This window comes from Amia ocellicauda, chromosome 1 (genome assembly GCF_036373705.1).
Source record: "Amia ocellicauda isolate fAmiCal2 chromosome 1, fAmiCal2.hap1, whole genome shotgun sequence".
NCBI lineage: Eukaryota > Metazoa > Chordata > Actinopteri > Amiiformes > Amiidae > Amia > Amia ocellicauda.
This window is the reverse complement of record NC_089850.1, coordinates 12,788,446-12,800,533: the sequence shown is the minus strand read 5'-3', so window position 1 is coordinate 12,800,533 and position 12,088 is coordinate 12,788,446. Positions and strand designations below refer to the sequence as shown.

Sequence of the window (12,088 nt, the reverse complement as noted above, 5' to 3'; positions counted from 1 at the left end):
AATGTGTTTATTTTGAGCTGGCTGTTTAATGACACCTATTGCCTATTTGTCCTGATTAATTTAAATGGAGAAGCATGTACGTGATGTCACCTTCAGTTTTGACGTGTCTGGAATTGTATTGGTAACTTGTGAGTATTTGAATAACATGACTATTGTATTCCATTTCCTTTTCAAAATTGATGTTGCTTTGGAGGTTTGAAACCATTCACAATTAAGTCTGTTTTCATAGTTCACACAGTAGGCTTTAGCTTTGGCAAAAGCAAACGTTTTTGTCTTTTTTGTGTGTTTTTTTTTTAAGTGTCACCACGTGCTAGATGTGTGGCGGATACGGCTTCAGCTGTTTCAAATAAAACTGTATACAGAAAGTCAGTAGCACCTGTTAGAGAAACAGTCAAGCTTTGGCTAATATCCAGGGGGGGGGGCTTGTTGGTATTAAAGTAAAACAGTGCTGTCACTCAGACTCATTCATGTTTGATTTTCATTGATGAGAAAACTACTGGGGCTCAACAGAACATTGTTTCTTGTAAGTGGTGCCTATTGATTGTCAGAAAGCCACGTTGGGTTTCGTTTCATGGCGGGAGCAGCTCATTTTAAAAGGCTTAATGGTGCATGTAACCAGTCCAAAACACTGTGCTTTGGAACAGCACTCTGCAATTTGCCACAGAACTGTCACCGTTTCACTGAATGGCCTATAAATAACAATAAAATTGTAATCGCATATGAATGAGTGTTGCTGGTAGGCATGGGCATAGCAAAAGCTTAGGGACCCTTTAAAACGTCCCCCTAGAAATAAAGATTCAAGAGCACAGACATGGGAAAACAAGCACATTGTCCCAGGGAAGGGTTTGTTTTTTCCTTGCTCCTCTGTTTGAAATAAAAAGCAAGCAGGATCTTTGACATAAAGTGGGTTCTCATGTTATTGCTCGGCTAATCTCCTCCTCTCCAATAAATGCTTAGAATATGCTGTGATAAGATAGCCGCCGTGATTCTGATATCTGTTCATCTTGAATTAAAAAAAAATATATATATATATCACTAAGGACAAAACAGAAATCAATATGCAGTGTTTCGATTTAGTAAGAGGTGACATGAGAAGAACGTTAATTTATTCTATCTATGCAACTAAAATCCTATTAAAAATGGGTTAATTTGGTGGCACTCATTTAAAAAAACACTTAATAACAGTAGGCTACATCAGCTGAGAATCCCATTACAATACTGATGTAATTTATTAGTATAATACATGTCATGACAACACTAACATGATGTTTTGGAGGGGGAGGAAGATGTACGACTGTATTGCACATTGTTTTGTAGTGCAGCACACACCCGATCCTCGCGATTCTACATGCATTGAAGTACCTAGTAGAAGAAAATGTCACACAATCGAGGTGAGTGGGGGCCGCCCCTGTAGCTCCCGGAGACAAAGGCCTATGTATTGAACCTTCACGATATAGCCCCCCATTGCAGTCTGTGGAACAACTACCACAAATTCCCTGGGTTGGGGGGGTTGGTGCTGGTGAAGTGCAGTCTGGGGGGGCGAGGTTGCTGCCAAAGTATCACGGCATGGATCGGGCAAGGGGTGATCAGGACAAATATGGCACTTCAGGAAAGAGAGGGCAGGGCAATGAAAAGGGGCAGTGGCTCGTGCCACCCCAGCACCCCCCTTCTGCATGTCCCTGATTTATTTATACATCTGTGGATTTATTTCTGTAGGTATAAGTAGTGTATTTAAGACAACATAATAGAATGAGGACAGGTTCATGTAGCCTGTATTACACTCTGTATGGAAACTTGGCGCCGCCTCCAGAAGCTGCAATACACTCACTTCAGCCTTATTTCACTTTAACATGCTTTAGCTTTGAGGCATTCTTTCAAAAAACAAGGCCCAAGTCTAAAACAATGGTCTACAATTTTAGAAAAGCAAACCTTGAAGGTATGAGGCGGCAGCACTTAGAAGAGTTAGACTGGAGCACACTGGATACAGATTCGGTTGAAAATGGATGGTTATATTTTAAGAATATACTACTTGAAGCTCAGGAGCCAAAATGGTTTAATAAAGGTATGCAAAAAAAATATCAAGAGGAAGAAAATGTTGTATAACGCATACAAAAGGGATGGAGACGAAACAAAATACATAGAATATGTTGAGCTGCAAAGAGATCTTAAGAAAGGGATCAGGAAAGCAATGAGGGAAATAAGAAAGAAACATAGCTCCTGGAGCTAAAACGAATGCAAAGAGCTTTTTTCAATACAACAGCAAGAGGACAATAAGGGAGGAAGTGAAACAGATAAAGGGCAAACATGGAAGTATCTTAGAAAACAAACAAGATGTGGCAAATGTTCTAAATGTGTATTTCACAGAGGTTTTTACAAAAGAAAAGACAGATAATATGCCACAGGTTAACAATCAGTCCAGGCAAACCCTAAGAGAGATCAGGATAAATGAGGAGGAGGTACTAAAGGGACTAGCAGAATTAAAAACAAACAAATCACCTGGGCCAGATGGTACATTTCCAACAGTACTTAAGGAAATTAGTGAAATTATTTATAGGCTACTAACTCAAATATTCCAAATGACACTTAGAACAGGGGATGTGCCAACTGACTGGAAGACAGCAAATGTCATACCAATCCACAAGAAAGGGGACAAAACTGAGCCAGGAAATTACAGACTAATCAGTCTCACCTGCATCACCTGTAAAATGTTGGAAAAAATGATTAGACAGAAAATAGAGGAGCATCTCAATGAAAACCTTATTCTTGGAGATAGTCAACATGGGTTTAGATGAGGCAGATCATGTCTTACTAATTCATTAGAATTTTTTGAACATGCAAGTGCAGCTGTAGATCATGTGAAAGCATATGATATGATATACTTAGATTGTCAAAAAGCTTTTTATAAAGTTCCACACCAAAGACTGATCCTCAAATTGGAAGCTGTAGTCATTCAGGGTAATGTAAGTAGATGGATTATGAGCTGGTTGATGTCTAGGAAACAGAGGGTGTCGATTAGAGGAGTTGCTTCTAACTGGAGTGAGGTTGTTAGTGGAGTTCCACAGGGATCAGTACTAGGGCCTTTGTTTTTTCTAATCTATATTAATGATCTGGACTCTGGGATAGTTAGCAAGCTTGTCAAATTTGCCGATGATACTAAAATAGGTGGCTCAGCAGATACACTCTCAGCAGCACAGGCTATTCAAAGGGACTTAGATAACATTCAGTTGTGGGACGACACCTGGCAGATGAAATTCAATGTGGACAAGTGCAAGGTAATACATGCAGGTAACAAAAATGTCCACTATAATTACACTATGGGAGGAATAGAACTAGATGAAGTAACACAATGAGAAAGACCTAGGAGTCTACGTGGACTCCTCACTTTCTCCATCCAAACAATGTGGGGAAACAATAAAAAAGGCAAACAGAATGCAAGGGTATATTGTGAAAAGTGTAGAATTGAACAAGGGCAGTGATGTTCAGACTGTACAATGCACTAGTTAGATCTCATCTGGATACTGTGGACAGTTCTGGGCTCCACACTTCAAGAAAGATATCGCTGCTCTAGAGGCAGTTCAGAGGAGAGCAACCAGACTTATTCCAGGTCTAAAGGGAAAGTCCTACTGAGAGACTGAGGGAACTGAACCTTTTCACCCTGGAACAGAGGAGACTACATGGGGACTTGATTCAAGTCTTCAAAATCATGAAAGGCATCGACCACATCAAACCAGAGGAGTTTTTCCAGATCAGCAGGGACACACGTACCCGGGAACACAAATGGAAATTGGGCTTCAAGGCATTCAAGACAGAAAACGGGAGACACTTCTTCACACAGAGAGTCGTCACAATCTGGAACAAACTCCCCAGCAAACATTTGGGAACATTCAAAAACAGACTGAATAGGATCCTTGGATCACTCAGTTATTAATGGACACCAAATGAGCACTATGGGTCGAATGGCCTCCTCTCGTTTGTAAACTTTCTTATGTTCTTAACATAATGTTTAACAGTCAGTAGGCTGTGTGTGGTGTATATTCTATGCTAGATAGCATATTTATGACCAGAAGGTGGGATGCAAGAGGATGCTCAGGGGTTCCTGTTTCCACCAGTACGTACAACGAGTCTAGATTCCACGTTGACAGCAATTACAGTTTATCCTTAGACTTGGTTAATACCTTTCAGCACACATTTGATGGTGAGCTGGTGGAAGACACCAACCTTCATCCATCACAGCTTCTGTGCAGCATGATCAGATTACTCTGGTAATTCAAAATGTCCTTTTGCTCATCTTGTGCACAAGCGGTGAGTGTGTGTCGAATGTTCAGTGATCCCACATTGTTCTTGACATTTCAGTTGGGTATGCCCTAGTTAACAAAACTGTTAGCGATGCTTCACGCTACACACCAGTTAATAATTGGACAGCAAATAAGAGCACAGCTGCCTGTCATTCCTGTCTTGTCTTGCAGAATGTTGCTTTTCTTTTTTCTGCTGAAGTGGGACATAAATGTTGTTTCAAAAAGCATTTGTGGTTAAAATGGACCCCTTGTTTTTGTAGTTAGGGCTAACCAATTTGCTATCAACTGTTCATGAAGTTTTCAGGAAGTGTTTCAGTAAGGGCTACGCAATGACTAGAAAATGGTTGGATCCCCACCCCTAGAGCTTAAAAGTGCTAGTTTAAACAGCTGGACCACATATTATTATTTAATAAAAATATGTCAGGGATTATATGGAAGTGTCAAAACTAACCTATATAATTCTGAATCATCTAAACAGATTTAGAAATGTACACAATGTACACAGCAATATTAGTTGAGTTAAATCCGCACACACTACTTTATCACTGTGACGTCTTGGTTTGTTGATGTATTACTGATTGGATTACACAAGAACTATCGAATTCCCTGTAAGTACTGTCAAAAGGATGGCTGAGGGGGAATTCATTTCACCCCCCCCAGTGTTCGTTCTGCCACTGCTTTGCGGTTTCTGTTACTTGACTGTAGTGCCTGTTCACAAAGACTAACAAGGAGGTATTCCCTTTGCTTTAAAACCTATTGAAAAATTGAATAGATGGTGCAATTAATGTAAGCCATAAAGCTACCCTTGACCTTGAAGCATCTCCATAGTCAGTCTTGCTTCAGACTAGGAGTTCCCAACATTATTCAACAAAATGTCCACTTACCTCATATACCCCTCCCTCTGAGGTTAATGGATTCAATTCTGCAAGGCTGTCGGACATATTTATGGGGAGATCTGGGCGATATAAACCATTTTTTTTCTTTCTTGTCATTTACAAGCTTCTTCCACATAAAAATAGACAAATACCAATAATTTAACTAATGAGAGAGTAGTGAGTAACAGTATGCTTCTTGTCCACATTTTACCCTTGAAATATGTTAAACAGACTGGATGTCTAACTGAAACATGGCCACCTTGCTTCCAAACTTTCTTGAAGATCATTTATTAACATCTGTTCAATGTTTGGAATTTCCAGTAATGTTGACAAAAACTCTTTAAAAATCCTATTTCCATATCTGCTGCCCTATCTCTTTTCGAAATGTAAGGATTTTCTCAGTATGTATAGTGAACACAGGATGTCCACAATATTGTCACTTGAAACACAAATAATCTTTTCATCACTGCCCTGACTGAGCCACCATATGTGATTGTCAAATAAACTCTTTGATGTATTGCAGTATTTAAATTTCCAGTTTCCTATAAATTATGTCAAACAACTTAAAAATTACATTGTCACAATCTCCACTAAGCTTAGAGGAGTTTATGGATATGTTTATTTTGGATCAAACCCCACCTGTTTATATACTGGTTCGCCAGTTGTACACAAACAGTGCAATGCAGTGTGACTCCCAAGTACAAAGCAACATTATAAGAATGAACTTCGATGTGAGTGTGTGTTGTCATTGAAAGCGAGCCAGCTGTTTCTTCTCCTCCTTTGTATGACTGCAAGAACAAACAAGCAGTGAGACCTGAGCCATATCTCGCATCTCCAGTTTTAAACCATGCAACACAACCCCATGCAGGATTTTCAAACGCATTATCAGCCAGCACTTCATTACGTAGAGTAGTCAAATTGTTAGACAGGAGAAACCTTTGCAAAGTTTCAATGGCATTTTTTACTTTCTGGGCAGATCACAGGAACACTTTCAATTTCATGCTGAGAAAAGGAGATTTTTTTTCACATTGAAAATCCATGCTACTGTCAACATATTGTTGTTTGTTTTTTCCTGATCTGTAATACACTACTGTTGTTGTGTTGTGCTGTGACAGGAATTTGGCTGCAGTCAGGAGACCATAGTCCTAAATGTTTTCTCAAAGACCCATTCTTTATGTAGTACATCTTGAGATTTGAAGGCATTTTTGAAGGGTGACACTCTTAAGTTAAAAGATGCCAGATATCCTTTAAAATACAGTTTTGTTATTCAACATCCCTCTTTTTATCTGGCCATTGTTAACGTTATTACACAAAAAAAGAGGCACAGTGACCGTAAACAGGCCAAGAAATGTATACTTGGAAACCGGCAGTCATGATTTTATCTGTTTACTGCACGTTAAGTTTGATGATGTTGTGTACCTATGTTACAACTCTGAAGATCACATCAATGTATGTAGGGTGTGAAAAAAAACACAAAACTTTGGGTTGTAGGTTTGCTCTGGGAACCTCTACTTAAGACTTGGATCTAAACTGACCACATTTGAGATGAAGCAGGGAATTAGAAAACCTTTGTGTGTGGAGTTAATTACAGGTGTTTATACAGTTGACTGGTCTCTCAAGTAATGTTCTTTTGCTTGCGGTTGTGTCAACACCAGTGAATTATGACAAAGGCAATCAGAGCGCTCTGTAATTGTGGGACACTCAGTGAAATGAGCTGGCCAGTGTGGTTTAGTCCACACATCAGCTGCTAACCTCTCGAAGATGTTTCTGTGCCTGTTCCATATGGAGCAGTGAGGGAGACGCAGAGGAACTGATTTAAGCCTCTATGGCTTTTCCTCCCTGGCCTAATCACAGTGATGTTTGTGTCACACAGTGTACTTGCGGTGGTAATTTTCCCATCTTGTAAATTCAAGGTTGAAATTTGGCAAAAGAGTGGGGCCTTGGGGATGGTTATCATTTTTGTTTTTGTTTTCAAACCCCCACAAAATAATGATACTAAGAATAATACAAAATAAAACCCTATCATAGCCTATTTGCTCGAAGGTGGAGATGCATGTAAATACTGTGCAAGTTGGTCGCTCAAGGGCTTCTTTTGTTCAGAGGAATCAAGGTCTCAGTGCTATTGTGAAACACGGGCCACATTGGAGCTGAAGAAGTATGTGAATGATATGACCCTTGTATGAAAGCAACATCTTCTATAGCGTTTCAAGGAGACACTGTTTACACCTTCAAAGGCACTGGAGTAGGATTTTGATCGTGTCTATTCTTTTATTGGCTGCCTGTTTTGAAATATTAAATGGTGGTTTAAAATGTGTTTTTCACCACAGGAGAGCATTCCGTTTGCGGTGTTGTTGTCCCAGATAATACTTATTCCAGGAGGTAAGAGGAGATAGGGATGTGGAGTGAAATGCTTTAAATTGCTTGTAAAAATGCAACTGACTCACATCTAAAATGCTAGTAAAAGTTAACATGCAGAAGGAGTAAAAAGTCTCGATGTTAGAGATATCATGTTCCCAGCCAGTCCAGAATTAGGCCGTTGTGCAAAAGTGCCACCATTGCGTCCCTGCATAAATAAAACTATTTTCTATCCACAATAGGTGGTATGCATTGGGTTTATCATATAACTTGCATGTTCTTGCGTAATCAGTTTTTATTTCATATGATTAAACCTTGTGATTGTTATATATTAATTAATTTTACAACTGATTATATTTCCATTTGGCCACAATCTATTGAACTTACATCATAAAATAACTCCACCAAAAACTGTTATAATTTATAATAATAATAATTTAAATCAAAGCAAGTCTTCAGAGAAACCGATCCCTCAGGCAGATTCTTTTGGGCTATATAGAATACAGCATACAAAGTTACTTTAGGCAGCCTAAAACATAGGCTAAAACCCATTTTGTTACTATGTGCTCAGAGCAGATAAGAAACAATCCTACAGGAGAAGATGGTAACAGACTGATCTAAATCAGTCTGAAGTAGGTGAAAATACTTATACCTGGTTGCACACACCGCCATAACTTCTCATTTCAGACTTCCCTTTGTGAGGACATGTGATTGTGAAAGAGCAGTCTGTAAGTGCTATGCGACAGATGGAATAGAAGACGACGCCATTCTTTACAGACTCTTGAAAACAAATATGTGTTAAAGATATTGTCTTCAACTGGGTAATAACAGACAATCCAGTGTGTAAAGCTGTAGTCCCTGACAAATAAAAAAGAGAAAAAAAAATTACACTGAGCCACTCAAAGAAAATGACTGCAGAATGTCTTGTACTTGAAGTGAAGCATTGAAGAATTCACGGCCGCCGTGTATAATACCATTAGATTTGAAACCGTGATGTATAACATAATCTGGTTATCTGAAAGCTGCTAATGGTATTACTGTATGTAGCTGCCAAACTCTCATTTCCATATTTAAGGTTTGTTTGTGTTCATAACATGCCATATACCTCACAAAAACCCCATCACCTTTTGTTTCAAAGTGTACCAATTGTCTACCAGTTGTGTGTAATATGTCCCAAAGACCACTTAGGGCACCGAGGGAAGAGAGTTACCAATGAGCATAATTCCAGCCTGTTGTGTCCCCAGTGAGGGTGGATATTCCAAATCTACACATATGTTGTACAGAAATATCAAGTCTATCAACACAGTGATCAAATGACAAATGGACAAAATTTGACATTTTAACAGAATTGTCACACGGTGATCAATGCACACCCATGACATGAATTGATAATTATGATATTTTATCTTACCCTGTGCTAGTTTTTTTATCTGTCTGTCATACAGATAGAACCGATAGAACTGCACAGAAACAAATGATTTGGAACAATTTAGCCAGTTATTAAAAAAACAAGCATTAAATGTTATTTTAGATCTCCCAATAAAAAAAAATAATAATATATATATATGTATGTAAAAACACATAGGCTGTAATTGTAGTTACAATACAGATGTATCATTACAAAACTCTTCTTTAAACATATTTAATATATTGTAAAGGTGATCAAATTTCATACCTTTCAACCTAAAATATGATTTGTCTCTGTTTTTTTACAAATAAGTTATTTGTTATCCTCAGTCTATAATATATTAATGCATTTTCTATTTAATGTTTAAATATGCTCTTTGTATGTATTTATTTGATCAATTTAATATCACATGACATGCCACTAAGCAAAAATAAAGAATATGAAATATTTTTTCAATAGATGTATTAAATGTAACCTACAATATCAAACCCAAACATGTCCAATATATAATTAACCTTTAAAACAGATCTATAACTTCAGTAGGCCTACAGCTTTTTTTTGTTATGGGATTATATTCCCTTATATTATACATGTGACTTATACCTTAGCATTTGTTATCATGATACATTTTCATATATTTACCACAGTACCACTTATAAATACATTAAATACATTAAAGAAACAAACAAATACATACATAATTATACATTTAAACCTAAACATTAACGCCCACTAACGTTTTCTTTAGAATCTAACATCTAACTAAATTGTGTGTATTTTCCCATTGACATATGTTTTACAATATATCTACCTAGTATATCAGAAATTAGTCTGAGTCCATACCCCTGCTGTTCTGTGAAATTGAGCCATATGATCTTTAATGTCCATGAAGTAGACAAGGCCAGGGTATAACACCTTACCCTAAGGACACTGCCTCCAATGGTGTCCATTAACTTCATGCTGGGCCTCTGGCAGCCAAGTTCCCTTCCTTGGGGTAGTCTAACCCCACCGAGCCGTCACTACCACTTGTTAGAAGAATGTGACACAGAGACCTCCAACCAAGCAACAAAAGAGTGCATTGAAATCAGTGCGAACACAATCACAGATGGGGGAGCAAAATAATAATACTTTGAACATGGTTAACATGAAAAACACAAAGGGCCATGGGTTTAAAGCAACTCCCTTCTTCGTACCACACACATACATATCAGCTCAAAAATAAAATACAAATCAGATTTAAAATGTGAAAACTATTGATGTTTTGGAACAGAATTTCAGTGCTGTTTTTTTTCTTTTTAACAAAAAGCACTGACATATTAATTTAAGTTATGCTGTACAAGTATGTCCTATTTAATGCGATCCTGGATGCCATTGAATATTCTGTCCTTCTCCATTACAATAATCTGTAGGACATCGCAAAGCCCCAGCACAGCCATTGATTTCTCCATTCTGTTTGGAGGATGACGCTTTTTATGCAGCTACTCCTTCACACAACATGCTAGGATTGTTCCAGCGAGAGAATGTCAGGGGTTAACCCCAGGCAGAGCTCAAACCTTTAATCATTTTACCTTGGTGCTCCGGCGCTACCTTTTCACTTGTCAATATTCGCTGTGAGTGTCCGTGATCCCTGAACCCAGAATGTAAAAGCTGTCTTCCTAGCAATGTGATGGCTAATACAGTGCGCCACTGTATACAGTTGATGGTGTCGAAATAAATTACTTACCTATTGTGTAACTGGATCAGGAATGAAAAGTTCAGAAGAGTGTATTACTTTCTGATCTGCTCTTTACTTAATTTGACCTTGCTAGTCTACAAATACATGTGCGATGAGGGCATTCAATTTGTTGCTTGTGAAAGGTATTGTATTGCTAAAAGCTAATGGTTTGTATCCATCTATCTATTTATCTATTGATCTATGTATCTAGGTATCTATCTCCTTGATTTTAAATGAAGAGACACCACAAGTCTCCTTTTTTTCTTCTTCTTCTAACTTTGTACTTAGTTTAATTTCATGTTTACTAAGCCTTGTTGGTGTGGTTGGTCATTTGACAGAATGCTAAATGAACCCCACCCGGCCAGACCATGTTGTCAGATGCCTGTGATGTCGTTGCTAATGGCTTTCCACATCCAGAGTGACGGAGAGAGTGGGAAGCCGTGGAGATGCCGAACTGCAGGTGGGGAAAAAGCAATTTCATGGTTCATTCCATCGTTAATGCGCTGCTGTAATCTTTTGAGAGCCCTGTCTTTTTGTTTAAGTTTCGCCGAATAAAGGGTTTAACTATCTCGGCTCTGTCAAATTAACCGTCAGACCGAAAGGAATGGGGGAGCTTTCAGTTGGGTGTTTTTGAAGGTAACTAAGTGAGTATTACAGGTGATTCTGTCTGTGCACTGAGGTACACAGGCTAAGTTAATTGCTAGTAGACACATTAGCTCTCAGCTACTTTTCTCAGCCACCCGTTCCCCCCCCACCTCTCTGCTCAGTGCCAGTCAGGGCCAGAAGACAATCAGACCATAAGGGTCGTTTTCTGCAAGAGCTAACCTTTTTCCACCCTTGCAGTTTGAAGCCTTTGTTGACAATGAAATGCTTGGTAGGAACATTAAATTATCAGTTCATGTGTGCAAGGGCAAATTCATTGGTAAGCACAGGAAAAAGTCAGGGAAAACAAACACTCTATCATTTCCACTTCATTTAGCCTTTGAATAGAGATACACTCACCTGGAAAGCGATGCAGTCGGGGGTGCAGTGAGGATAATGTAAAACACACTCCCACCTTGGCCTGTTGTCACAGTAGATTATGTTGCACTTTGGGGCTTTAAGGAAAGGTTAGAGTGAGGTGAAGCCAGGTAAACTAAGAAAGCCTTTTGATTACTGTATTACGTGGCAAGGCAAGGTCAATGTCGTCATCAACCGTAATGGCTAATTCAATGAGCATACGCTGGGTATCAAAATACTGCTTACCTGTAATTGTTTATTTTACACCTGTCCTCTTTGCCTCGTTAACTCATGTTTATGCCACATCTCCCTTGGCATGACCTCCTGCGATGATATAGGATAATTTGTATATACATAATCCTCTATTTCAGAGAATGGTTGGAGATTTTTCGGTGTAGCTGAAAGCTGCATATTAATCGTTCTGAACCTGACTTGAGCTACA

At 38.6% G+C, this 12,088-nt stretch overlaps 1 protein-coding gene across 2 annotated transcripts in view; it reads left to right on the top strand.

The window, feature by feature from the left end:
* Positions 1-12,088, top strand: part of LOC136767744 (bifunctional protein GlmU) — a 39,405-nt gene that overhangs the window by 14,282 nt on the left and 13,035 nt on the right. Inside the window, exon 2 of one of the 2 annotated variants that reach the window (XR_010821891.1) lies at positions 10,986-11,107. The exons of the other annotated variant lie outside the window; for it this stretch is intronic. The gene's annotated coding sequence lies outside the window, so the exon portion shown is untranslated. The remainder of the gene's footprint in view (positions 1-10,985; positions 11,108-12,088) is intronic. 2 annotated transcript variants of the gene reach the window in all.